This window comes from Parasteatoda tepidariorum, chromosome 12 (genome assembly GCF_982258835.1).
Source record: "Parasteatoda tepidariorum strain Cologne lab strain chromosome 12, Ptep-v5.0, whole genome shotgun sequence".
In the NCBI taxonomy this organism is placed as follows: domain Eukaryota; kingdom Metazoa; phylum Arthropoda; class Arachnida; order Araneae; family Theridiidae; genus Parasteatoda; species Parasteatoda tepidariorum.
In genome coordinates this window covers 6,885,628-6,911,477 of record NC_141766.1, presented here as the reverse complement: position 1 = coordinate 6,911,477, position 25,850 = coordinate 6,885,628, and the positions used below count along the sequence as shown (strand labels likewise).

The 25,850-nt window shown below is 31.0% G+C and overlaps 11 non-coding genes and 1 pseudogene across 11 annotated transcripts; all 12 read right to left on the bottom strand.

The window, feature by feature from the left end:
* Positions 1-1,096: 1,096 nt before the first annotated feature.
* Positions 1,097-1,258, bottom strand: LOC122270045 (U1 spliceosomal RNA). The gene has a single exon (XR_006225574.1). It is a non-coding gene; the product is annotated as a U1 spliceosomal RNA (small nuclear RNA).
* A 309-nt stretch (positions 1,259-1,567) lies between these two features.
* Positions 1,568-1,729, bottom strand: LOC122270044 (U1 spliceosomal RNA). The gene has a single exon (XR_006225573.2). It is a non-coding gene; the product is annotated as a U1 spliceosomal RNA (small nuclear RNA).
* Positions 1,730-2,034: 305 nt separating this feature from the next.
* LOC147800936 (U1 spliceosomal RNA) lies at positions 2,035-2,196 on the bottom strand. The gene has a single exon (XR_015431015.1). It is a non-coding gene; the product is annotated as a U1 spliceosomal RNA (small nuclear RNA).
* Positions 2,197-2,492: 296 nt separating this feature from the next.
* On the bottom strand, positions 2,493-2,654 carry LOC122270046 (U1 spliceosomal RNA). Its single transcript, XR_006225575.1, has one exon. It is a non-coding gene; the product is annotated as a U1 spliceosomal RNA (small nuclear RNA).
* A 127-nt stretch (positions 2,655-2,781) lies between these two features.
* On the bottom strand, positions 2,782-2,919 carry LOC122270043 (U1 spliceosomal RNA; annotated as a pseudogene).
* An 859-nt stretch (positions 2,920-3,778) lies between these two features.
* LOC147800935 (U1 spliceosomal RNA) lies at positions 3,779-3,940 on the bottom strand. Its single transcript, XR_015431031.1, has one exon. It is a non-coding gene; the product is annotated as a U1 spliceosomal RNA (small nuclear RNA).
* A 309-nt stretch (positions 3,941-4,249) lies between these two features.
* Positions 4,250-4,411, bottom strand: LOC147800934 (U1 spliceosomal RNA). The gene has a single exon (XR_015431029.1). It is a non-coding gene; the product is annotated as a U1 spliceosomal RNA (small nuclear RNA).
* A 309-nt stretch (positions 4,412-4,720) lies between these two features.
* Positions 4,721-4,882, bottom strand: LOC147800933 (U1 spliceosomal RNA). Its single transcript, XR_015431017.1, has one exon. It is a non-coding gene; the product is annotated as a U1 spliceosomal RNA (small nuclear RNA).
* Positions 4,883-5,178: 296 nt separating this feature from the next.
* LOC147800932 (U1 spliceosomal RNA) lies at positions 5,179-5,340 on the bottom strand. The gene has a single exon (XR_015431032.1). It is a non-coding gene; the product is annotated as a U1 spliceosomal RNA (small nuclear RNA).
* A 296-nt stretch (positions 5,341-5,636) lies between these two features.
* LOC147800931 (U1 spliceosomal RNA) lies at positions 5,637-5,798 on the bottom strand. The gene has a single exon (XR_015431016.1). It is a non-coding gene; the product is annotated as a U1 spliceosomal RNA (small nuclear RNA).
* A 1,934-nt stretch (positions 5,799-7,732) lies between these two features.
* On the bottom strand, positions 7,733-7,894 carry LOC147800930 (U1 spliceosomal RNA). The gene has a single exon (XR_015431021.1). It is a non-coding gene; the product is annotated as a U1 spliceosomal RNA (small nuclear RNA).
* A 309-nt stretch (positions 7,895-8,203) lies between these two features.
* Positions 8,204-8,366, bottom strand: LOC122270047 (U1 spliceosomal RNA). Its single transcript, XR_006225576.1, has one exon. It is a non-coding gene; the product is annotated as a U1 spliceosomal RNA (small nuclear RNA).
* Positions 8,367-25,850: the final 17,484 nt, after the last annotated feature.

Sequence of the window (25,850 nt, the reverse complement as noted above, 5' to 3'; positions counted from 1 at the left end):
ATTTTTACGTCCTTATTTGCTTAAAATTACTCAATAATTTTTGCTTGAAATAAATTATTCAAACTATATGATTTAATACATTTATAGTGTAATAGTAAACGGGGCTTCCATCGTATATCCTTAACCTTGCTACCACTTTTATTAGATTAATGGAATAAGATTAGATAAATAATAATAGTTAAATTTTTTCTTCGTTTAGCTTACAAGCAATAATATGGCAACCTAGCAGCCAACTTCATATTTCACGTTTTTATTTCATTTATAAGGGCCTGAACGATTTTAATTTTGTGAAATAAAGGCCTTAATGCTAAGAATGAAGTAAGTTACCTTATTTAAATTTCTATGAAAAAAGGAGATATTTCCAAAAAGGGACATATGCGCCTAATGGGTAGACAAAAGCAACTGAACTGACTTAATAAAATCGTACTACACATTTTGTTGATTGTAATTACAGGTTCATAAGTAACACCTACTTTCAGTAACGTATAATAATGATAAACTTTACTCAATGTGATTTACCTAAAATTCAATCTTGATTTTCCAAAAAATTAATATCTTATAGTTTTCAACAGCTTAAAAACAACATCAAAGAATAATCGGAGTAAATTGACTGAAAAGATTACAAGCAAAAGAAAATGAGTTCACCGATTGACGGTGTTGCCATCCTTATGATTGACAGATTCTCCATAACATATTTTTTATGTCTTTGTCGGAAGTTACAAGAAATAGAACATTCGCAGTTTTTAAAATGACAACAGTTTTTACCTTTTGAATTTTGTTTTGGAGAAAGATGAAATTCTGATCGTATCAAGCGCAATATTAATCAAATCATATGCTGGTCACAATTGGAAAAAGCTTTGGACAGAAAGTAGGCCTTACTTTTCATTATCATATCCAATATTCGGGCTAACTAACAAATTCAGAGTTAAGATCATTTTTCACAAAGCGGTGAGCGTATTGAATAAATATTCAGTCTTTGAAAATATCATAAATCCTTAGTGATGATGCGGAAATTGAAATAATTTCGATACTATATGCTTCAGCGGAAAACACCGTTAATTAACTTAGTTTACCTTTTACTTCCTCTTTGTTTAATATAGGGACAGCGCGAACGCAGTCCCAACTACCAAAAATTATGCACCCCAAGCAATCACAATTTGTGAATGTGGCGAGCGTCAACCTCTCACAGTGCAATGAGAGGGCTCTGCTCGGAGGAGCCTCCTTGTTGATTAAGGCATCCCCAGTGCCAAGTAAGTATGATTACTTGAAATTCATAAAAAACTAAATAACAATTAACTTAATATATGACTGGTAGCTGAAAAAATTTACATATTTATTATAAATTTTGGGAACTATAACGTTTATTGTTAACTTTTATTATTTTGAAGATTTAGAGTTAAGATCATTTTTCACAAAACGGTGAGCGTATCGAATAAATATTCAGTCTTTGAAAATTTCATAAATCCTTAGTGATGATGCGGAAATTAAAATAATTTCGATACTATATGATTCAGCGGAATACACCGTTAATTAACTTAGTTTACCTTTTACTTCCTCTTTGTTTAATATAGGGACAGCGCGAACGCAGTCCCAACTACCAAAAATTACGCACCCCAAGCAATCACAATTTGTGAATGTGGCGAGCGTCAACCCCTCTCAGTGCAATGAGAGGTCTCTGCTCGGAGGAGCCTCCTTGTTGATTAAGGCATCCCCAGTGCCAGGTAAGTATGATTGAAATTCATGAAAAACTAAATAACAATTAACTTAATATATGACCGGTAGCTGAACAAATTTACATATTTATTATAAATTTTGGGAACTATAACGTTTATTGTTAACTTTCATTATTTTGAAGATTTAGAGTCAGGATCATTTTTCACAAAACGGTGAGCGTATTGAATAAATATTCAGTCTTTGAAAATTTCATAAATCCTTAGTGATGATGCGGAAATTAAAATAATTTCGATACTATATGCTTCAGCGGAATACACCGTTAAATAACTTAGTTTACCTTTTACTTCCTCTTTGTTTAATATAGGGACAGCGCGAACGCAGTCCCAACTACCAAAAATTATGCACCCCAAGCAATCACAATTTGTGAATGTGGCGAGCGTCAACCCCTCTCAGTGCAATGAGAGGTCTCTGCTCGGGGGAGCCTCCTTGTTGATTAAGGCATCCCCAGTGCCAGGTAAGTATGATCACTTGAAATTCATAAAAAACTAAATAACAATTAACTTAATATATGACCGGTAGCTGAACAAATTTACGTATTTATTATAAATTTTGGGAACTATAACGTTTATTGTTTTGAAGATTTAGAGTTAAGATCATTTTTCACAAAACGGTGAGCGTATCGAATAAATATTCAGTCTTTGAAAATTTCATAAATCCTTAGTGATGATGCGGAAATTAAAATAATTTCGATACTATATGATTCAGCGGAATACACCGTTAATTAACTTAGTTTACCTTTTACTTCCTCTTTGTTTAATATAGGGACAGCGCGAACGCAGTCCCAACTACCAAAAATTATGCACCCCAAGCAATCACAATTTGTGAATGTGGCGAGCGTCAACCCCTCTCAGTGCAATGAGAAGTCTCTGCTCGGAGGAGCCTCCTTGTTGATTAAGGCATCCCCAGTACCAGGTAAGTATGATTACTTGAAATTCATAAAAAACTAAATAACAATTAACTTAATATATGACCGGTAGCTGAACAAATTTACATATTTATTATAAATTTTGGGAACTATAACGTTTATTGTTTTTGGTAGTAACGTTTATTGGGAACTATAACGTTTACCCCAAGCAATCACAATTTGTGAATGTGGCGAGCGTTAACCCCTCTCAGTGCAATGAGAGGTCACTGCTCGGGGGAGCCTCCTTGTTGATTAAGGCATCCCCAGTGCCAGGTAAGTATGATTACTTACTTACTTACTTTATTTACAAAAATTGGGCACCTGGGCCACTTAGCGGCCCCTATCCCATACATCTAGAAATTTACAGAAAATTTATAGTAATAACATTTTGAATTTAGCAGTCGATGTGGTAGCTAATAGAAAAACAAGCACTTTTCTTGAGTAAATATAACATTTGAATATCTGATTCATCGAATCTAAGTTGATATATATAAATATAAACATAATTTGACATATATATACATAAGTTGACATAAATAAATAATAACATAAATTGATACATATTTCACTAATTAAATTTCTATATTTTAACTAGCACATATTTAATTGTGACATACATTGAAGTTCATTCGAATACATTGTGGTAACCATAAAAAAAAAATTAAGCCGTTTGCTTGTGAAATAATAAAACAATGAAATTTAATATGACAAATTGACTTAACACTAGAAATATTGATTGTATACTTAAATTAAAAATAAAGATAAAACATGATTTGATATGTACAGTAATTGATTTTTGAAAAATGAAAGGCATAATTGATGGGTAAGTATGATTACTTGAAATTCATGAAAAACTAAATAACAATTAACTTAATATATGACCGGTAGCTGAACAAATTTACATATTTATTATAAATTTTGGGAACTATAACGTTCATTGTTAACTTTTATTATTTTGAAGATTTAGAGTTAAGATCATTTTTCACAAAACGGTGAGCGTATTGAATAAATATTCAGTCTTTGAAAATTTCATAAATCCTTAGTGATGATGCGGAAATTAAAATAATTTCGATACTATATGATTCAGCGGAATACACCGTTAATTAACTTAGTTTACCTTTTACTTCCTCTTTGTTTAATATAGGGACAGCGCGAACGCAGTCCCAAATACCAAAAATTATGCACCCCAAGCAATCACAATTTGTGAATGTGGCGAGCGTTAACCCCTCTCAGTGCAATGAGAGGTCACTGCTCGGGGGAGCCTTCTTGTTGATTAAGGCATCCCCAGTGCCAGGTAAGTATGATTACTTGAAATTCATGAAAAACTAAATAACAATTAACTTAATATATGACCGGTAGCTGAACAAATTTACATATTTATTATAAATTTTGGGAACTATAACGTTTATTGTTAACTTTCATTATTTTGAAGATTTAGAGTCAGGATCATTTTTCACAAAACGGTGAGCGTATTGAATAAATATTCAGTCTTTGAAAATTTCATAAATCCTTAGTGATGATGCGGAAATTAAAATAATTTCGATACTATATGCTTCACCGGAATACACCGTTAATTAACTTAGTTTACCTTTTACTTCCTCTTTGTTTAATATAGGGACAGCGCGAACGCAGTCCCAACTACCAAAAATTATGCATCCCAAGCAATCACAATTTGTGAATGTGGCGAGCGTTAACCCCTCTCAGTGCAATGAGAGGTCTCTGCTCGGGGGAGCCTCCTTGTTGATTAAGGCATCCCCAGTGCCAGGTAAGTATGATCACTTGAAATTCATAAAAAACTAAATAACAATTAACTTAATATATGACCGGTAGCTGAACAAATTTACATATTTATTATAAATTTTGGGAACTATAACGTTTATTGTTAACTTTGATTATTTTGAAGATTTAGAGTTAAGATCATTTTTCACAAAACGGTGAGCGTATTGAATAAATATTCAGTCTTTGAAAATTTCATAAATCCTTAGTGATGATGCGGAAATTAAAATAATTTCGATACTATATGCTTCACCGGAATACACCGTTAATTAACTTAGTTTACCTTTTACTTCCTCTTTGTTTAATATAGGGACAGCGCGAACGCAGTCCCAACTACCAAAAATTATGCATCCCAAGCAATCACAATTTGTGAATGTGGCGAGCGTTAACCCCTCTCAGTGCAATGAGAGGTCTCTGCTCGGAGGTGCCTCCTTGTTGATTAAGGCATCCCCAGTGCCAGGTAATTATGATCACTTGAAATTCATAAAAAACTAAATAACAATTAACTTAATATATGACCGGTAGCTGAACAAATTTACATATTAATTATAAATTTTGGGAACTATAACGTTTATTGTTTTGAAGATTTAGAGTTAAGATCATTTTTCACAAAACGGTGAGCGTATCGAATAAATATTCAGTCTTTGAAAATTTCATAAATCCTTAGTGATGATGCGGAAATTAAAATAATTTCGATACTATATGATTCAGCGGAATACACCGTTAATTAACTTAGTTTACCTCTTACTTCCTCTTTGTTTAATATAGGGACAGCGCGAACGCAGTCCCAACTACCAAAAATTATGCACCCCAAGCAATCACAATTTGTGAATGTGGCGAGCATCAACCCCTCTCAGTGCAATGAGAGGTCTCTGCTCGGAGGAGCCTCCTTGTTGATTAAGGCATCCCCAGTGCCAGGTAAGTATGATTACTTGAAATTCATGAAAAACTAAATAACAATTAACTTAATATATGACTGGTAGCTGAACAAATTTACATATTTATTATAAATTTTGGGAACTATAACGTTTATTGTTTTGAAGATTTAGAGTTAAGATCATTTTTCACAAAACGGTGAGCGTATCGAATAAATATTCAGTCTTTGAAAATTTCATAAATCCTTAGTGATGATGCGGAAATTAAAATAATTTCGATACTATATGATTCAGCGGAATACACCGTTAATTAACTTAGTTTACCTTTTACTTCCTCTTTGTTTAATATAGGGACAGCGCGAACGCAGTCCCAACTACCAAAAATTATGCACCCCAAGCAATCACAATTTGTGAATGTGGCGAGCGTCAACCCCTCTCAGTGCAATGAGAGGTCTCTGCTCGGAGGAGCCTCCTTGTTGATTAAGGCATCCCCAGGGCCAGGTAAGTATGATTACTAGTCCTAGTGTTTTGATTTTATTGGGCACCTGGGCCGCGAAGCGGCCCCTACATGGGTGAAAGCCCTTATATAGCAAGACGGAAAAGAGAAAAACCTGGTACGTAAAACATTTCATTCCAGCATTTTTTTCGAAAAAAAATGAAATATCTGTAACTATCAAGAATTCTTTTATAATTCTGGCATATATATAAAACTGCTTCTTTTCCAAGATAAAGAAGATATTGTTGAAAAATTTAAAAAAAGAATAAGTAAACTCCTCCCCAAAACTAGCTATAACTGATATGGTTTTACTACCAGCCTTTCCTCTTTTCCGTCTCGCTTTCACCCCTGGGCCCCTATCCCATTCATCTGGAATTTTATAGCAGTTTTGGTTGAGCAATGAGGTGAGCAGGCAATGGAGTTGCTTTTATGAATGTTTCAAGCTCCTTGCTTGAATAACTAAAAAGGAATCAAAAATAAATTGAGCAGCTTGCTCTAAACTGTGTTTGTTTGATTTTGGAGTTGTTCAGAATTGTATCAGCATGAGTAAACGTTATTTTCAGAAAAGTTGATGAAGTTATTTGTTTTGATAGTTATGATATTAGGCGTCGGAGGTGAAATGTGCAGCTATTGGTCTGTAGTTTTTATCTTTGATATAATTTTCAAATTTAAAGATTTCATTAAAATTTGCTGTTTTACATTCTATGGCTTTATCGAAAAAATCTGCATTTAGCTTGTATATATCCTGTGATAGAGTTGGTATTTTGAGATCTGCATGTATATTGGTTTTCCGGATGAACCATCTTGCACAGGTTATTTTTCTAAGGATCTTGTTTTGGCATTGGTTTAATTTCTTCAGTAGATGTTGAGGTATCGTTGTCCAGGCAGGTGAGGCATAGGTAAGTATTGGGCGGATCATTGCTGTATATAGTAGCTTCTTTAGTTTAAGTGACATATTCTGATTATATATTAATGGTTGTATGGCTATTATTGCTGCATTTGCTTTATCTATTGTGCTTTTGATGTGATCATTCCAGGTGAGTTTGCTATTGATTATAAGGCCAAGATAATTTGCTTTTTCAACTATTGGTATTGGTATGTTGAACATTTTTGGTTGAAGTTGTGGAAGTATTTTAATTCTTCTTTTTTGTATAATTAATATTTGTGATTTTCCAGCATTTACTGCAGTTTTCCATTTTAAGCACCAGTCTTCTATTTCGTCTATATGGTCTTGTAGTTTTTGAAGAGCATGATTTGGGTTTCTGGATTTAATAATAATACCGGTATCGTCTGCGTAATAGGCTGTTATGCTGTTATAATCGGCTTTGTTTATAGGAAAATCATAAGTGTATAATATGTATAATATCGGTCCCAGAATGCTGCCCTGTGGTACTCCGGCTGTGATGTTTCTCTTTGTGGATTTTTTGTTTTTGATGGTGATTTGAAATGTTCTATTAGAAAGATAGCAGGATAGGAGTTTGATTATGCCGGGTGGAAAATTCAGTTGTATGAGTTTATATATTGTACCAGTGTGCCATACTTTATCAAATGCTTTGGATATGTCAATCATCAGGAAGGCTATTGTTTCTTTATTTATGATTGCTCTGCCAGTATAGTCTATTATTCGGAGTAACTGTTTGGTGGTAAGTATGATTACTTGAAATTCATAAAAAACTAAATAACAATTAACTTAATATATGACCGGTAGCTGAACAAATTTACATATTTATTATAAATTTTGGGAACTATAACGTTTATTGTTTTGAAGATTTAGAGTTAAGATCATTTTTCACAAAACGGTGAGCGTATCGAATAAATATTCAGTCTTTGAAAATTTCATAAATCCTTAGTGATGATGCGGAAATTAAAATAATTTCGATACTATATGATTCAGCGGAATACACCGTTAATTAACTTAGTTTACCTTTTACTTCCCCTTTGTTTAACATAGGGACAGCGCGAACGCAGTCCCAACTACCAAAAATTATGCACCCCAAGCAATCACAATTTGTGAATGTGGCGAGCGTCAACCCCTCTCAGTGCAATGAGAAGTCTCTGCTCGGAGGAGCCTCCTTGTTGATTAAGGCATCCCCAGTGCCAGGTAAGTATGATTACTTGAAATTCATGAAAAACTAAATAACAATTAACTTAATATATGACCGGTAGCTGAACAAATTTACATATTTATTATAAATTTTGGGAACTATAACGTTTATTGTTAACTTTTATTATTTTGAAGATTTAGAGTTAAGATCATTTTTCACAAAACGGTGAGCGTATCGAATAAATATTCAGTCTTTGAAAATTTCATAAATCCTTAGTGATGATGCGGAAATTAAAATAATTTCGATACTATATGATTCAGCGGAATACACCGTTAATTAACTTAGTTTACCTCTTACTTCCTCTTTGTTTAATATAGGGACAGCGCGAACGCAGTCCCCGACTACCAAAAATTGTGCGCCCCAACTAATCGCAGTTTGCGATAGTGGCAGTCGTCAGCCTACCGTAGTGCAATGGAAGGCCATCAACCAAGAGAGCTCCCTCTTTGATCAGAGCTTCTCCGACGCCAAGTAAGTATGCTTGTCGGTTAATTGTGAATAGTTATGATAATATATTATCAATAATTTTGGTGGTAGCTTAAATTCGTGCATAATTTGTGCACAAGTCACAAATTGCGTCTTAGAGGATAATTTCTCAATTTCTCAGTTCTACCCTTAGAATCTGGAGAAGACGTAAAGCATTCATCGGATACTAGGCAGTCCACCCATTTAGACGCAGTAGATGCTTGTGATCTTCTAAAGAAATTGAAAAAGTTGGAAAATATTGTGTTGGTAGAATTTTGTGGTGATATGTTATCAAGAATAAATTGATTGAATCCTTGATTGCTTTTGTTTGTGAACGGAGAGAAAAGTTCTCTACTCATTAAACCAATTTCAAGGAAAACTTTCCTAATTCAAATATGAAAATATTTATCCCGACCTGCCCCAATTCAGGGCATACGGGTAAATGTTTATTAAACCAAGTAAAAACAGAAAAGAACATAAAAAGCAAAAAGTGCATAAAATACAAGAGTCATATGCCAACAGCTAGGAGGGCCGCCAATCCTAATTCAAATATGAAGATGAGACGGAGAATACTTCACCAAGAATTTCTTGTTTGACATTTTTTTTGTGGAGATGCAGATGATGTTACATTACAAGGTAGCGAAATATTTAAAATATAAGTTTATCTCTCAGTAATTGACACATTGATTATTCAATTAAAATCTTTTTCAATGGCGTATAAATCCATAACTGATTTGTTCAGACTTTTTTTCAAATTTGAAGTCCAAGAAATTGATACTGCACTGTTATAATTTTTGAAGATTTTATGCAATGGTGTGATTGAAAAAGAACTAGCGCTATAATTAGTGAAATTCAAGCCTGATTAGCCCTAAGATAATAAGTTAGATCAATTTGGAATAGATAATGCATTAAATAGTAAAAAACAACAATCTCGAAGACACATTTCCATGCATTGAATTTTCTCAACTTTTTTTCATGAGTACCATTTTATAATTGTTAACACACATGATAACTAAATGCAGTGGCCCACGTTCATTCTCCAGACTAAAATGAATAAAAAATGAACTACGAAATTGCATGATTTCAGAAAGTATGAGTCATTTGTCAATTATGAGCATTGATATGATGTATTCCAGGAAACTGATTTTAATGATGTGATAGAAGGCTTCACCTTGCAAAACATGTAAAAAGTATTGCTACCTGTAGAGGCTGGTAATTATGACAGCTAGGAAATCATGCAATTCCAGGGCAGAAGGATCGAGGATCAGATCGAAGGTAGGAAGACTAAACAGAATAGTTCCTGCGCAGCAGGATACCTGCGGAGGATCACAACCGACAACCACGGCTAAAAGTCCCGATACTTCGTTTTTCCCCGGTGACTTCCACCTGCAGTAGGAGATGCTTGCATTTTACAATTTAGGTTTTAATTGTTTTAATAACAACTTTTAAATGTTTTTAACGAATAGCCTGTTTTCTAGAGTTTGTTTGTTTCTTGATGGATTGTTAACGTTTTCTATTAAAGAAGGATGTTTCATTGCAATATTGTTTTATTTGACATCTTCCAGTTTATCACGAAACAGCACTACCTTAAATCTGCTATTCAATTAATGTCTAGTATTAAAGCTTTTACAATAATTTATCATTGTTTTACTTTCTTATAATAAAAAAAATTAAAAATTATTTAAAAGTAAAATTTTTTTCCTTAAAATTACTCATGAAGGGCCCCCAAATGAAGACAAAACCAAGACCCCTAAAAAGATAAAAACTGCTCTGTTCCTCGAGAAATATCATTCTTATCCTATTATGACGAAATATAGGGAAAATTTGTATTAACAGTTTCAGTAAAAAGTATAAACTTCTAGCTGCATACTTTTTTTAAATCAAAATAATTTCGAAAATTGTGTATTTTTATTACATTTTCTAAATCAGATGATGCTTCTAAAATTGACATGGAGTCGGAATCTTTTTACAATTTTCAATTTCTAGTATTTATTGTTTAACAAAATAAGGCATTTTTCTAATAACAAATTATATTACAATAATAACTCGGGAATTATGCTAATGCTAAAGTTTAAAAGTGGTTTCAATAAACTAAAATTTTTTATCATCTGTTTTAAAAAGAATAGCTTTCTTAAACTTAACGGTGTAATATATAAGTATAAACGTCAAAGTAAAATTGCAAACAAAGAAAACAGTTGTAGTTTTTTGAGTTGCACTAATATGTAGTTACTTTTCACAAACCAAACAAATTAGAAACAATTAAGTAAATAAATAAATAATTTGTTTGTTTAATCTTAGAGAAAAAGATACTCTTATTTACTATGACCAGTTCGTTTTGCACTGAGTAAATTTAACATAGAAAATGGTCTTAAATTCTTATCAGCTAACTGGTAATAGTTCTGAGACTTAAAAAAAAAAGCTTAGCAATTTTTTTAAAATGAGTATTAATTTAAAGAAAAACTTTAAGTATCCATTAAAATTAAACAATACAGTTCAGTATATTATCGGAAAAAATCTACGTGGTAGCATAAAGAAAGAGTAAAAAATATAATGAAATAATTAGTTGAATAGTACTGAGATTCACACGTGGCCAGGTAATTAAAAATTTTATTTCAAAATTAAGATGCTAGGAAGACATATTGACTCCCAGTGGCTGAGCGGTAGCGTTTCGCGCTGTCGTGCCACTGGTCCCTGGTTCGATCCTCGGGCCGGGCAGGGTTGACTCAGCTTTTCATCCCTTCAGTGGGTCGATAAATGAGTACCAAGCATGCTTGGGAACTAAACACTGGGGGTTTCGCGTTCGGCTGACCACCTAGCCGGAACATCTGCTCCTGCAGCCCAAAGGTCAAGAAAACTGAGATGGGCACAGCAGGCCTTGGCCCTCTATGGGCTGTCGAGCCGCTGAGTTTTTTTAGTTTAGGAAGACATATAAGATATTCAGATATTTTAAGAAGCTTAAAAATTTGGCTCATATTCGACAGCTCTTTATGTTCGTAATCCTTATACTCCTTGTAGTGACTTATAAAAATTAACACTATTTAAAATAATCTATGTTGAAATCACAAGAAACAATAAAAAAAGGCAATCAATAATTTATCTTCAATTTTCGAAAAAATAGTATGCTTAGTAATTAGTCAGCTATTTCGCATCAAATAATTTTAAAAAACAGAATGTCTTTACTTTCGTAACAGGACTCAATTCTCAGCTAGCAAATAATAATTCTAAGTTTTCTTTTAATAAATTCTTGACAATAATTAAAAAAAGAACTTTACTTTAACACGGAAAAGTGAAAATACTGGTACGGGAAAAGAGAAAATACTGGTAAAATTGCATCAAAAATTGCATATAAAAATTGCATCCGTTAAAAACAATTCATAGTTATGGATTTTTATTATTCCAGGAAAAAAACTAAAAAAGGAAATTTATTGTTACCAGTTTTTACTCCGGTGCGCTGCCAAGATGAGACAATCTAGCGTGACCTACCAGTGGGTCAACCCGGCGTGAACGTGTTAAAGGAAAACTTAAATTAAAGTACTAAAAAAATGCATTTGCATATTAATGAAAAAATAATACATGCATTAGCGTAAAAGGTAAGATTTCTAAAACTGTTGAAATTTAATTAAATGGTTGGTAAAATAGTTCTGTGAAACAAGTGCGGACAGGTTATTAAAAAATTTATTTTAAGATTGAGACGATATATAAGATTTTGAGAAATTTTAAGATGCTTTAAAATGTTAACTGCGTATTCGTATTAATAATTATTAAATATGTATTGAAGAAATTGATAAATTTTTTACTCCAAATCTATGCATGCGTATGTATATTATTGAAATTCTATTAATTATTGAAAGCGCAAATTAAAAAATAAAATATAGTCATATTAAATATAATCACATTCTATTACAAACATGCTTTTATGAAACTCGACATTCGTTGAATAAAATGTTTTTTATTCAATAGAATGTTATACTCAAATTTTTTTACTAAATAACGGATTTTTAGACAACTAGGAAACAAACATAGTATTATATAATAAAAAAAAGGATTAGCACTCGGTTATTAGGGAAAGAAATATGAATGAAATGTAACGCTCAGCGCGCGTAAATCAAGTTCCTTGGAAGTTAACCACATTTAAATATTAACCGCCCCATTTAAATATTTCTTCATTCTCAAAAAAATTATTTTTTCGAAAGTAATTAATTTTAATTTTTCTCGGCTTCTAGCAAATTAAAACAGTTGAAACTTTAGGTTTTTCAATAAGAATCTGGTATAAAAATTTTATACGTCATAATTCAAAATTTTTCCCTCCTCATTTAAATTAAATTATAAAAAATAATAGATAATTATTAAATTTTTTTTGCATGAAATTATCTTTGAGTAAACACGTTTTATGAGTGGGTGTAATTTTTTTTTGAATTGCTTAATTAGTTTTAAAAATATGACTAAAAACGCAAAAAATGAAATTAACATTAAGGGGTCCGAACTTTGGATCGCTCTCCTAACCAACAATGGGGACCGTATTTCCAAGATTGCTGCTTACCCCTATATTTTAAAAGTTAAGTATTCAAATATGTAAAAAAAAATATTTATTCAGAGAAAGTACGTTTTTGTGTTCGATTTCGCAACTTAATTAATAGTTAGCACTAAATAATTTGTATATTTGAGAAGAACCATTAGGCTTGACACTTAATACGCGAAAATACGAACAAAATTTGAACAAAAGTCATTCAGGGTGGTATCTTTTTTTTCTTCCTTTGTGTACTGTACACTCGGATTTAATAATTAACAGCAAATATGAAGATTTGGTTAGAAATTTCTGAAAAGATGAAGCCTTAACCACTAGAAGTGCCAAAGGGGCCATTTTGATCGCTTTTTGTCATTTCTTAGGCTGATTTTAAAGATACCGATGAGCTTTAAAGTTAATATTTTTTTTTCTTTAATTGTTTCTAAGTAAGCACCAAAATTTCATGTTTTTATGTTTATTAGTAAAATAAGTAATGCAGGAATTCGTGAAACAGCCTAAAGGTGTCATTTTGATCCCCAATTCGAAAGTTTTATAATAAAAACTTTCATTTTTTAAGTATCGTGCTTGCTTTTGAATTTATTAATCTATAAATTTTGCGATAGTAGTTTGTAGAATAAAAATTGGGGAGCACCATGTAAAATGTTAAACAATAGTTTTTGTCAATTTGTATGGTATGGTTAACCTAGGTTCGTAGTCTGAAGTATCTTAGTTGGTGAATTAGAAACTCGTTATTACGCCTGAAACTATGTACATGCTGATTATAAACAGTAATTTTTATTATAATCATAGAGAAGAATGAATTTTTGATGAATAGCTACTCACATGTAAATCAAAATACAAATTTATCGTATAAGAACAAACCACATAACTTTGATTTCAAGCTTTTATTTTCAGTTGAAAATGATGAGGCTGAAAATTTCGGAAATGAATTTTTTTCTCCTATCTTTATTTGTGCAGTTTGAGAAACGGCCAACTGAATTACAACTTCGGGAAACTATAGGGTGCTGTAGATATTTTCTCATCGAGTATAAACTTATAAACACTTACATATTGTATTTGTAACAATATTCATCGATTAAGAAATTATTTATTTTAGAATGACATCAATTCTTATGAGGGTCTATTTGACCCCAATGGCTGTTTTAGGCAAGTCCAAAATCCGGCTGTTCTAGTGCTAAAACACTGCAATAAAACTGTATACTGCGGCAGAGAAAGTTTCAGCGTGTGCGCCAAAATAGCGAGATGAAGCCAAATATAGATGGAATAATATTTCATGAAAAAATTTTCTTGACAGTTAAAAATTCACGTCATACATTTCTAATATGATTAATTATTACCCTTGTTCAAATTTATACTTAATATAAAACGTAAACAATCTCTCTTTTTTTATGAAAATATTTATTTTTCATAAAATTTAAAATTACATCACAAAGCTGTTTTATAATGAAATATTCCATAACGATTGCGTTTATTTATTAATTGTAATGAGATCATTTTTCTATATAATTCTGTACGATATGATGTTTTTAAAGCGCAGTATTTTATTTTGAAGTCCAAACAAACTCAAATTCGAAGAAATCGAGTAGTTTAAAAAATTAAGTAGTTTATTCGATTTTTTTCGATCGAGTCAAGTAGTTTAAAAAACTAAGTAAAATTAAAAATCTACTAAATTAGTTCTATTCACAGTGATTTGATTTAACTTATATTTTTGAAAAGATTAATTATTAACTATGTTCTATCTTGATTTAATTTTTAGTTATAGTATATAAACTAGATTTGATGACAAGGAGGCTCTTTACAGTTTCGCTTTACTTACCAACCCCTGTACTTATATCTTAATCATTATATATTTTTTCTTCTCAAAATCTATTAAAAAAAGATTGTTTTGTTTATAAAATGCTCTTTTAAGCACATTTTGCTAATATTCCTCTTACTCGTTAAATATTTATATGCTTCTATCGTATAATTGTTAAAATTATATATGGTTTCTTTTGAACAGTTTATATTTTTAAGAATTTATATGAAAATATTCACTCTATGTCTGGCAGCATCAAATCTCACTCTTATGATGTTTTATTAAAATTTGTTCATTTTTTTAAACTTTTGACATGAAGTTAAGTGTAAAATGAAGAGGAAGAAAAAGAATGTATAAATAGGAATTATTTAACGCAAAAAAGCTGTAATAACTTTCGAACAAATTGAAATGAGAATGAAAAAATAAAAAAAAAACCTTTTATAAGATAATAAATGATCATTTCATCACCTCTGTAATTACATGAACCGCTAAGTGGTTCACTTAGTATTTCTTATATAATACGAGTTTAACAGTTAATAAATCTCGAACTAATTATCAAAAAAAAAATTTTTTTTCTCTTACATTTTCTACATACCATCGTAATTTCACGTTTCGCAGTCTTTTAATTTTTACGCAACAAAGCAAATTGTAACGCAAAACAAAGTGTGAAAAAAACTGCCGAAAAAAGCACTTTAAATTGCAATATTTTTCAAATAAATTGGATTTTCGAGGAAAAAAAAATTATTGTTAAGTTCATAAATAGACTAATTTTATTTGTCGAAAAATCAGGGATATCAGGATAACTAAAAATCCTTCAGTGTGGGTGTCATTTTATGCTGCGTATAATATTTTTATCTACGCATAATATTTATGCTACGTATAATGGCTATAAAATATCGAATGAATTGGATAATTGTTTATAGGGTTTATATTAGTTGAATAATGGCTACAGAATATTGGGTGAATGGGGGAAATAGGGACGATATTGGCTTAATAGTGGCTATAAAATATCGGATGAATCATGTAATTCCATAAAGTGTCTATATTGGTTGAATAATGGCTATAAAATATCTAGCGAGCTGTGGTGGCTCAAGTGATAGAGCGCTCATCTCCCGAGGAGGTGACTAGGGTTCAAACCCCAGCGATGGCTAGTCGATACGAATTCACAACCCAGCTCGCACCGATCACAGTGCTGACGTAAAATATCCTCAGTGGTATACCTATTATGAGTTAGAATCCTCTTGTCATCAGGCGAACCATGGGAGGTTTTCGGGGGTTTCCTTTCCATGCAGCGCTGATGAGGAGTAGTTCACTCAAAAGTCCTCTTCGAAGGCAAATTTCTCCCAATACTCAATCCAGGAGCTCTCTTGTCTTCTGGATTGGGTTCAAAATTTCAAGGATACGGAGTTAAACATCGGTGTCCGTAAAGTGAAAATTGGGTCGGCTGTTCAACGACGGTAATAAAAATAAAGAATAAAAAAATATCTGGTGAATCGGAAAATTCTATATAGGACCAATGATTGATGATTGAATAATGGCTATTAAATATCGGGTGAATATTCTATATAGGAGCATTAAAAGTAAGGGAACTTTTCTGATATTTGAATTTTCTTTTAGTTTTGTTATTTTAATGACATTTAATAACGTGTAGATGATGTTGGAAACATTACATCACCCTTGCTATAGGTTAATATTTTTTATTATTATAATTTTTTTTTTTTTGAATTTTTCAGTTTGCACATTTTGTTACGGTTTTTTTCACCAAACAAGTTAACATTTTAAAAAAATTTCAAGTTTTTAGTGGAAATAGTAGCGAGCAAAAAGTTTAGTTTTATAAAGGGAAAATTCTTTTTCGTAAGTAAAAAAGGGGAAAAATATTTTTTGTACAACAGAATACTTCTTTATAATAAAGGGGTCACTAATGGTTAGGAGAAAAAAAAAAAGACTTGATAGAGAAAAAAAAATTCTAAAAATTATTTAAATCTAAAATTTATAAAATCAAATATTCCCAGGGTGGGCCTGGTCCAATCTGACCCTTACCTACTTACGCTATTGCCTGAATAACAAAGATGGTTGTGGTTAAGTTACACACTAAGTATAGAACATTCTGAGAGTAATGAAATATTTAAATCCAAAACTAATAAACAACGTTTCACTACAAAACTTTGGCATAAAAAAGTTGTCACCATTTTCTGGCGATGAGATGCATTAAATGTTTTACAATGTACATGTAGATTTTAGAACAATAGTTCGAAAATCTACATGTCTACCGTATGCTGGTAAATTTTCAATACAATTATGCATTCTTTCAAATTTAATTTGTTTTATAAAATCTGCTTTTTCCAAATATTAATAATTTGAATATAAAAATTTTCTTTCTTTTATTAACACTTTTTTAACTATTAGCTACATAATGAAGATACTAATTCGATCTTTTAAGTACGAAATAATAAGGAGTAGTACTTATAAAGTAATGAAATAGACTAATGAATAGAAACAATATTTAAATTAATGAAATAAACTGTATACATGAAATGTTTTAAAAACTTAAGTTATGCTTGTTAACCATTTGAATTTCATTTATAACAGTTAATATTATTTTATTTATTTATTTTATATTTGAAAGATTTAATTATCACTGTAAGGTAAGTATCAAGTATTATCTATATTTGAAATTCTTAAGTTAATAAAGTAAAATAATTTATATAATAGAACATTTTAAGTAATGGAAATAGACTGTATAAGTGAAATCTTTTGCAACTTTTAATTATATTTATTAAGGGCAAGAGTAATTAGAATTTTTATTTATAACTGTTAATATTATGATGATTATAATTTTTTATTTGAAAGTTTGAATCATTTTTATTTAGTATGACGTAATATCTATAGTTAAAATCTTTAAATGAAATAAAATAATATATGTTTGAATGAACAATATTTTAAAATGAAATCCCGAGTATCTAGGCTGCTAACAAGTGCGTTACCACCTAGGCTTCTGCATCATTGATTTGTAAGAAATTTAATTAACGTATAAATTGCGTTTACATTTTCAATTTAAATTTTGAAACAATATTATCTAATATTGCTAATGATGAAATAACGTTTAATAGAAATGATTGTTACGATATTTATCAATATTACGCAGCGATAAAACAATATTTGATAAAAATGACTGTGATTATATTAACTAATATTACTAAATGATAAAAATATTTAATAAAAAATGACAGCAATAATAATTAATATTACTTAATGATAATACAGCATTTCATAAAAATGTCCGTACAATATTATCGAATATACTTGACTAAGTTATGAAACAATATTTAATAAAACTGAGTGTGATACCATTATCTAACTAAATATAAAACAAATTTAATAACAATAACTTTCAAAAATGTTAATTAATATTACTGAATAATGAAACAAAATTTAATGAATGGTAACAATACTATGTAATAAAGTATATTAAAATTTCAATGGATCATATATCGTCACTGTGGTTGCATACTTATCAAGAAAATGTTAAATCAAATTTAGGTCTCCGAAATGTACTTGAAATTTCAATGTTTGGGGCAAAAATACGTTTTATTTTTTAAAGCATGGATATAAAATAAATTTTAGTTTTAAAATTTAAAAATCTAAAAAAAATAATTAAAAAATTATGAATGTGAAAAGTATATTTAGGTCTCCAGTGTTAGGTTTTTTAACGAGAATATTTTAAATTTTCAACTCGATTTTCTGGTTATGTTGATTTTAGGTCAGATTAATGTTTTTACGTAGGTTCCGAAAGGCCAACACGTTCATACATAATTTTTTACTATTATTTTAAATTCTAAACTTCACATTTTTGAAAATTTGCTTGATATTTATGCTTATAATGGTGATTATAAAATATTACTAAGTAATGTAACAACATGTTGTTCAAATGGAAAGCTCAGACAGTCTCATAACCTAGCCTTCAGTCTGATAAAAGAATTAGTTAAGTCACATACAAAGTAACAGTCTAAGCCACTCTAAGCTGACATCAACAGCTGACGATAAAAGAATCTTATGTACTTAAACAGTGCTTAATAACAGTGGAATCTTTATACAATTCCAAAGAATTAAAGAATAAAATCTGTGACTTTATAGATAGATTGCTTTAAGTGTTCACTTTGAATAACATTTCAAATTGAAAATAAATAAATAACTGAATTATAAATACATTATAAACTTTCATGTTATCCCATTAAATTTTTAGCAAAACAGACTTCAGCAAGAATTTTGGTTTCATGTATAATGATATTGCGTATATATATATATTATTTTTTTACTTAAATTGTTATTTTAGAAATAGCAAAAAAAAAAAAAAAAGTGCAGTATCAGCTAATTAACAAAAAGAATTGAATTTTGGATCTCTAGAGATGACAGTTGGATAAACACACTTACTCTACTCTGCAAAAAATTTTAGTGTATAGTGACCACCATTTTCGAACTCAGTAACAATAAAATTTATAATTACTTAAGAAAGAAAAGTAATGGCTCAGGGGGTGGAGAATTCTCCTGCCAATGGGGTAAACCGAGTTTGAATCAAGAGACGGCTGGTCGATTAGAATTCCGCATCCGGCTTGCACTTACCATAGTGCTGACGTAAAATATCCTCAGTGATTGACGGATCATGGGTTGAAGTCCCCTTGCAGTCAGGCTAACCGTGGAAGGTTTTCGTGGTTTTCCTCTCCATGTAACGCAAATACGTGTTAGTTTCCTTAAAAAGATTTCTCCTCAAACTTGATCCAAAAGTTTCCTTGTCTTAAGGATTGAGTTCAAAATTACGAGGCTGCGAAGTTGATCATTAGTAATCATAAATCCGAAAAATTGGGTCGGCTGTTCAACGACGGTTATAAAATAAAATGAAAAACTACGTTGGATAAAATACACAAAAAGTCAGTAAAATTACGATACAATATAAAGTAAGAATCATCAATTTAGGATTCATAGTTTTAAAATAAAATTAGTTTGATAATTAAACATACGCTAAGCACACCGAAAATATTATGCTAAATTCGAACTAGATTTAACAAAGCAGAAGCTAGCAAAAATTATACATTATAGATTCGGTTCAGAGAGATTTAAATATTAAAACGCAGTTATCCTTATCACACAACTAAAAACAGTTGTCTATTGAAACTTCTGTTTCAGTAGACGGTGTAATTCTGCTTAGAAGACAACAACGAACAACAAGTCTGGATTGTAGAACATTTACTGACGATATCCAACAGCAAACATTATTGTTTTCGGAAGCAAGATTTATTCAAGAATGGTGTGAATGCGCATGAGATTGGTGTACATTTTTTGCACTTTAGATGTTTGAATTCAAATTACACCTTTTAAATTGTATATTAAAACTCGGTTTGGTGTTAACATTGAAATAAAGTGTTCCTTCACAAATTTTGGGTTGATCAATATCATATTCGGAGAGATTTTACAGTCTATTTAATTAAAAATATTTCTTCACAAATCTCGGCAGTCTTTTGTTTGAATTTTACTGCGTTCTTAATTTTAAAATTGAAAATTTTTTCTTTTTTGGAAGGATGTTTAATTTTGTTTTTAGCTGCTTAGTTATGAACATATGGACAACTTTTGAAATTATATTCCAAAAAAGACTTAATTCTGCCGTGAAATATTAAAATTTGAAGCAAGCTACATTTTATCAACGTCAGCGCGATTTTGTCGCTCTTGTTACAATTTCTATTTTTTTCCGAGTTATTGACTATTAATAGATTTTATAGCTACAGAACAATCTTTTGAATAATTTAGATGAGTGATATTAGAGATCACAGAAAGTTAGAGTAAATTTGTTATTTTAGAAAAAAAGAAAAAAAAAGAAGAAAAAAAAAGATAGAAATTAGCGATGTGAATTTTATTACTATTGAATTAGTCTTTTTTTCAATTACCCCATTAAAATGTTGCGCATTTTTTAATATAATTGACTTTACTAATGATTTCAATTGAATGCTACTGGTTTAACAAGCTCATCGAAATTTTATGGAAAAAAAATTCTTATTTATTTTTCTTTGTATATTACTTTGCATATTAATCGAAAGGAATTTTCTGAATTCTTCGCAGAAAATATTGTTCAAATGTTGTTTACTTTATTATCAAAAATGTGGAAATTAATAAAGTCTCTTTGAGACTTCTTAGGAAATGTGTCACCATGTTTACGTGGAACGAGAGGTTCTTAATCAGACATCACTAATAACCGCAATCAAATTTCACCAATTAACAATACCGCCTCACTCCTTCTCTGGCAACTCCATTTTCGCGTAATTTGATTCTTTTACTAAACCGTCATCGCCTTCGATTTAAATATAAATGGGAGAGACAAAAATAGTAATAAATAAAAATCACTATGGAAAAAGTTGAGCCGCGATAGCTCAGGGGATAGAGCGTTCGCCTTCTAATGGGGTGAACCGGGTTCGAATCCCAGCGATGGCTGGTCGATAGGAACTCCGCATTCTGCTTGCAGTGCTGACATAAAATATCCTCAGTGGTAGACGAATCATAGGGTAGAGTCCCCTTGCCGTCAGGCTAAGCGTGGGAGGTTTTCCTAGTCTTCCTCTCCATGTAACGCAAATGCGGATTAGTTCCATCAAAAAGGATTAGCAGGTTTTCCAGGATTACCGGGGGGAAAAAGTGAGGAATTAAAGATTTTTTTAAATGTACTAACTGAATATTCATAATCAACGATAACACTGGGAAAAAACATATTTTTTTTTTTCTGTTGCATAAGATCTTTGAATAGATTTTATACATGATGCAATACGTCATATGTCTTTATTTTTATTTATTTTTTTTTTGTCTTACCTGTTATTTTAAAAGGAGCAGACAAGTGTACGTGCATTTATGTAAACTTATAACGTTCTTTATAAACTTTGTACATTCAGACAAAAAAAAACTAAAAATACCATTTTAAAAATAAAAAAAATCTGCATTTTTAGGACCAAAACCAATTTCAGATTTGAAATCCCCTCATCCGAATTAGATAGGATAATCTTTTCGCGTAAATGTTGCAAAAATATGCTCTCTAGTGTTATCTGTCGAGCTCTTAGAGTGTGTCGAAAGTAAGAACTCCCCTAGCCATTCGTCTGGACCCGTAGCGTTGACTATGGTAACGACGTATAACTATTTCAAGTAGGGGTCATTGTTTAGGATAGGTTTTGGCTCGGGTCGGCGAGAGAAAGGTAATCTTTCTCTTCGGTCTACTGTGTTAGCCCTAGAGTAAAGAGGAGCTATAGTTTGTCTAAGATCAGAACTCCTCCCTCCACAAAGTCTGAAGCCGTCTCGTGCTATGGACAGGCCCATTTTAGGGAGTCACTCTAGGATTAACACAATAGACCGCTCTCACCGACCCGATCCACTCCAAAACAGTGACTCGGCACTCCTACTTGAAATAGTCATACCTCGTTGCTATAGTCACCACCACAGGTCCAAACTAATGTCTGGGGGAGTTCTTATTTTAGACAAACTATATCCTCTCTGAATTGCGCTATTCTTGTTTCCATAGCAGCAGACGGGATCAGACTCAGGAGTTCTAAGCGATGTAAAGAATTTCATGAACTCACTGAATCAAATGAGATGAAAACTAAATCAGTAGAACTGATAGTTAAAAAGTAATGAATGTAAGTAAAGGAAAATTTTACAGCGGCCTAGGCCTATAGGCCCATTCGCCGAATACAATGGAACATCAATTTTTTAATTTAGCAGCAAGTATATAGAAATAAAATGTTAAAAATTTTACATGAACAACGATGGCAACGAGCCTCGAAAACATTGAAATACATCAGAAAGAAGGTCAACGGACCCTTATAATTTAACATATCGTTCAAAAATTTAACATAAAAATAAACTAAAACAAAATTGGTCGTGTTTGGTGTTGTTACGTTCAGGCCAACAGACCCTTATAGTAACGAAAAATATCTAACATCACGAACCCATTTTTACTTATTAGATACTACACTTGAATAAAGGTATCAATAGGATCGAATTGAGAGCTAGGGCTAAGTGCTGGGTAAAAGAAAATAGTTAAAAATTACACACTAGGTAAAATTACACATTAGTACAAGCCTGTCCAAAAGGACATAAAATTGGTAAAATCAGTAAAAATGAAAATTGTAAGAACATTACAATTTTAAAACACTATGTTAGGAAAAAGAAGTCAACTGTACAAAGCCATTAACATGCATAAAATTTCAAGATATAAAATTATTTGTGTTGAAATGAATGAATGTAAGTAAAATATGAAATGAATGTAAGTAAAATATCATTTTTAAAAAAGTGATAAAAGTAGTTACCGTCAGATGGGGTGACTTTGTGCAGGAATTTTCAGTTTTCCAACTTCGATTTAATAAAAAAATAGTTAAAAGATGCTGAATTGTACAGCATCTAATCTAAAATTTGTTGTTAGCCATCTGGGAAGTAATTGCGAGTAGTTAAGAACTGATCTGAAATGTTTATTATTTGTAAACAATCAATTAGTCGAATGCAATAAAATAATGACTTAGTTCTGTTATTTTCATTCACTTTGACTTAAAATCGTTTAATAAACAATATTTAACATTGTTAACGTACAATACAAGCATATTACATATAAATATGTACTATGTATTAACAAATCCATTTAAGATGAACATAAAAACTTTAATTTTTAGATTTTTTACCATTTTTTCTTATTAATTAAATTTTAGGTAACTTTTTTATGATTTTCAGGTACAATCAGCAAAATCCCATTCAGCCATCGTTGTAGTACAATACTGCGAAAAATATCCCTCTTCATCCTGGGTCAATAACACTTGACCACCTACACAAAACAAGGTTTAGCATCAATGAAAATGTCTTAAACAATAAAAATATGTAAATTGAAATTAAAAATAACAATATGAAAATGAAAAATTATATTCACCGTGAGATTTCGAATGTTTCGCATGAATTTTGTTCGAAATCGTGTTTCGGTGAATTCCGAACTTTTTTGACGCTTCCGAAACGGATAAACCATTTTTTACTTCTGCCAACCATTTTTCTAACGCTTCATTGGCGTAATCACAATAATTTCTCTTGCTCCAGGCTTTCTCTTATAAGTCCTTGGCATATTTTTCTCTGAAAAAAAATCGCACAAAATCAACCCAGGGTGTATTTTTTTTATTAATTAATAAATGACTATCATTATAGTAATTAAAAACAAAAAATTATGCGTGATTTGTTATCTCAATTGACAAGACTTTTAAAGTATAACCTACCTTCCTGGCCAGGATAACTAGAACTTCTTCAACCGAGCAGACTTTCCAACCTCCGATTTTGCGACGCTAAAAAATTTGAAACTGTTTGCAACTTGAGCTCACAATTTTCCAAGAACGATGATGTTGACATTGCCAGTTCCTGGTAAACCATTAGTTCGTTATGTTGACAACTCAAATCAGTTGATACCGAGCTTTAAAAAAAATACCCCTAGATGGCACGACGCAAAAATTGAAAAAATGACAGTTTGCACTAAGTCACCCCATCTGACGGTACCAATAAATACGCAAAATCAAACCGCACTAACCAATTTACTCGTAGAACCTCTAAAACTTCTAAATCAATTTACTTTATTTTGATTTTATTGGATTTAGTGTAAAAAATAAACACACACGAATCAACGACTCACTTGTCTAGTCTGACGCTCCAAACAGGAACAAAATTGTACTTTTTAAGCATAAGAAGTTCGATAGCTTTTGAACTATTTGACCTATCAGCTTGGATTTTATTCATTTAGAGTACAGAATTGCATCGAAAACAATATCTCACTTGGCTAGATGAAAATGTGACCGCTTCCTTTTGATTAATCCCTCTCAGTAAATTCAAGATGACGACTAAAACTCACCTCGTACTGTTGGAATTTTCTTCTGAAATTATGGTAAAATAACCGGCAGCAGTCTGTCTATCGAATTAACCGTTTTTTATCTTTACGGCTTTGAAACCATTTACAACTAGCATAGTTTCAAAACCAGAAAAAAGAAATTTAACTGGACTTGGAGATAGTTTAGCACCTTTATAGTGCTGTCAGCTATGCGTAAATGAGAGTATCGTACTCTAATAGACCAGACTCACAAATAGGGGAGTGCAGGTCACTAGAAACTTTTCATTCTTGAAAGAAATGGAGGAAATTTAGTAGTATCGACACTGGGACTCGAACCCCTGTTCTGTCTGTCATGAGATTGACAGATTAGTCATCTCGGCTACATTATGAACCCAACTGCTAAGAGCTAAGTAGTTTCATTAGGTGGGGCGATAAAATTCTGGTTGTTTAACAGTATTAGGTGAAATCAGCTAATAAACGATTTTTCTTACAGTTAACAGTTTGAATACCATCTAATTTATGTTTATTTTACTGTTTTGCTTTAATATGGTAAAATAACAAATAAATAAATTGATATTGAACCATTTTAACCGAGAAATTTCTAACAGTGCGGGTGAATGAGTAACATCAGATATTCATATAAAAACAACAAGACAATTTCCCCTCATCATTTCCACATTCAACTACTAAAGCACAAATTGTAATAATTTGGTAAATACTAATATGAAAGATGACAGATTATTTAGTAAACTTTTATTATGTTATATCTATTTAATTTTTATTAATTTGCAATTTCATGTAACAAATCCAAATTAGATCAAATTATATTACTTATATATCTGGGTAACTACACATTTTTTTCTATACGCGAAGAGAAAAGCTGATCATGAAATAACTGTGCTTCCAATTTTTTTCTTTCTGAATAAAAAAGTTAAATCATATCCGAGTCTCCCCTTTAAGAACATAAACTTCCTTTTTCGAAAAACTTAAAAGTAAATCATTGACCAAGATTGGCAAATCAATTAGTTTACTCATAGAATTTTTCGGAAAAATATTAATACATAATTTTAAACAAAGAAGGAAAAAAAACTATGGTGTTAGAGGAAGTTATCATTAGAGTTTAAGCCCAAGTATCTTATTAAGATACCTTTGAAAGCAATAAAAAAGGTAACCTCCTCGGTAGAGACAAAACTATATGGTTTTATAATAACATATTGTTCTTTGAATTGTTATTAAACGGTTTTAAATTTGCGTAATAACAGCAAAAGAAGTAATCCTACGATACTAAATTTTAAATATATAAG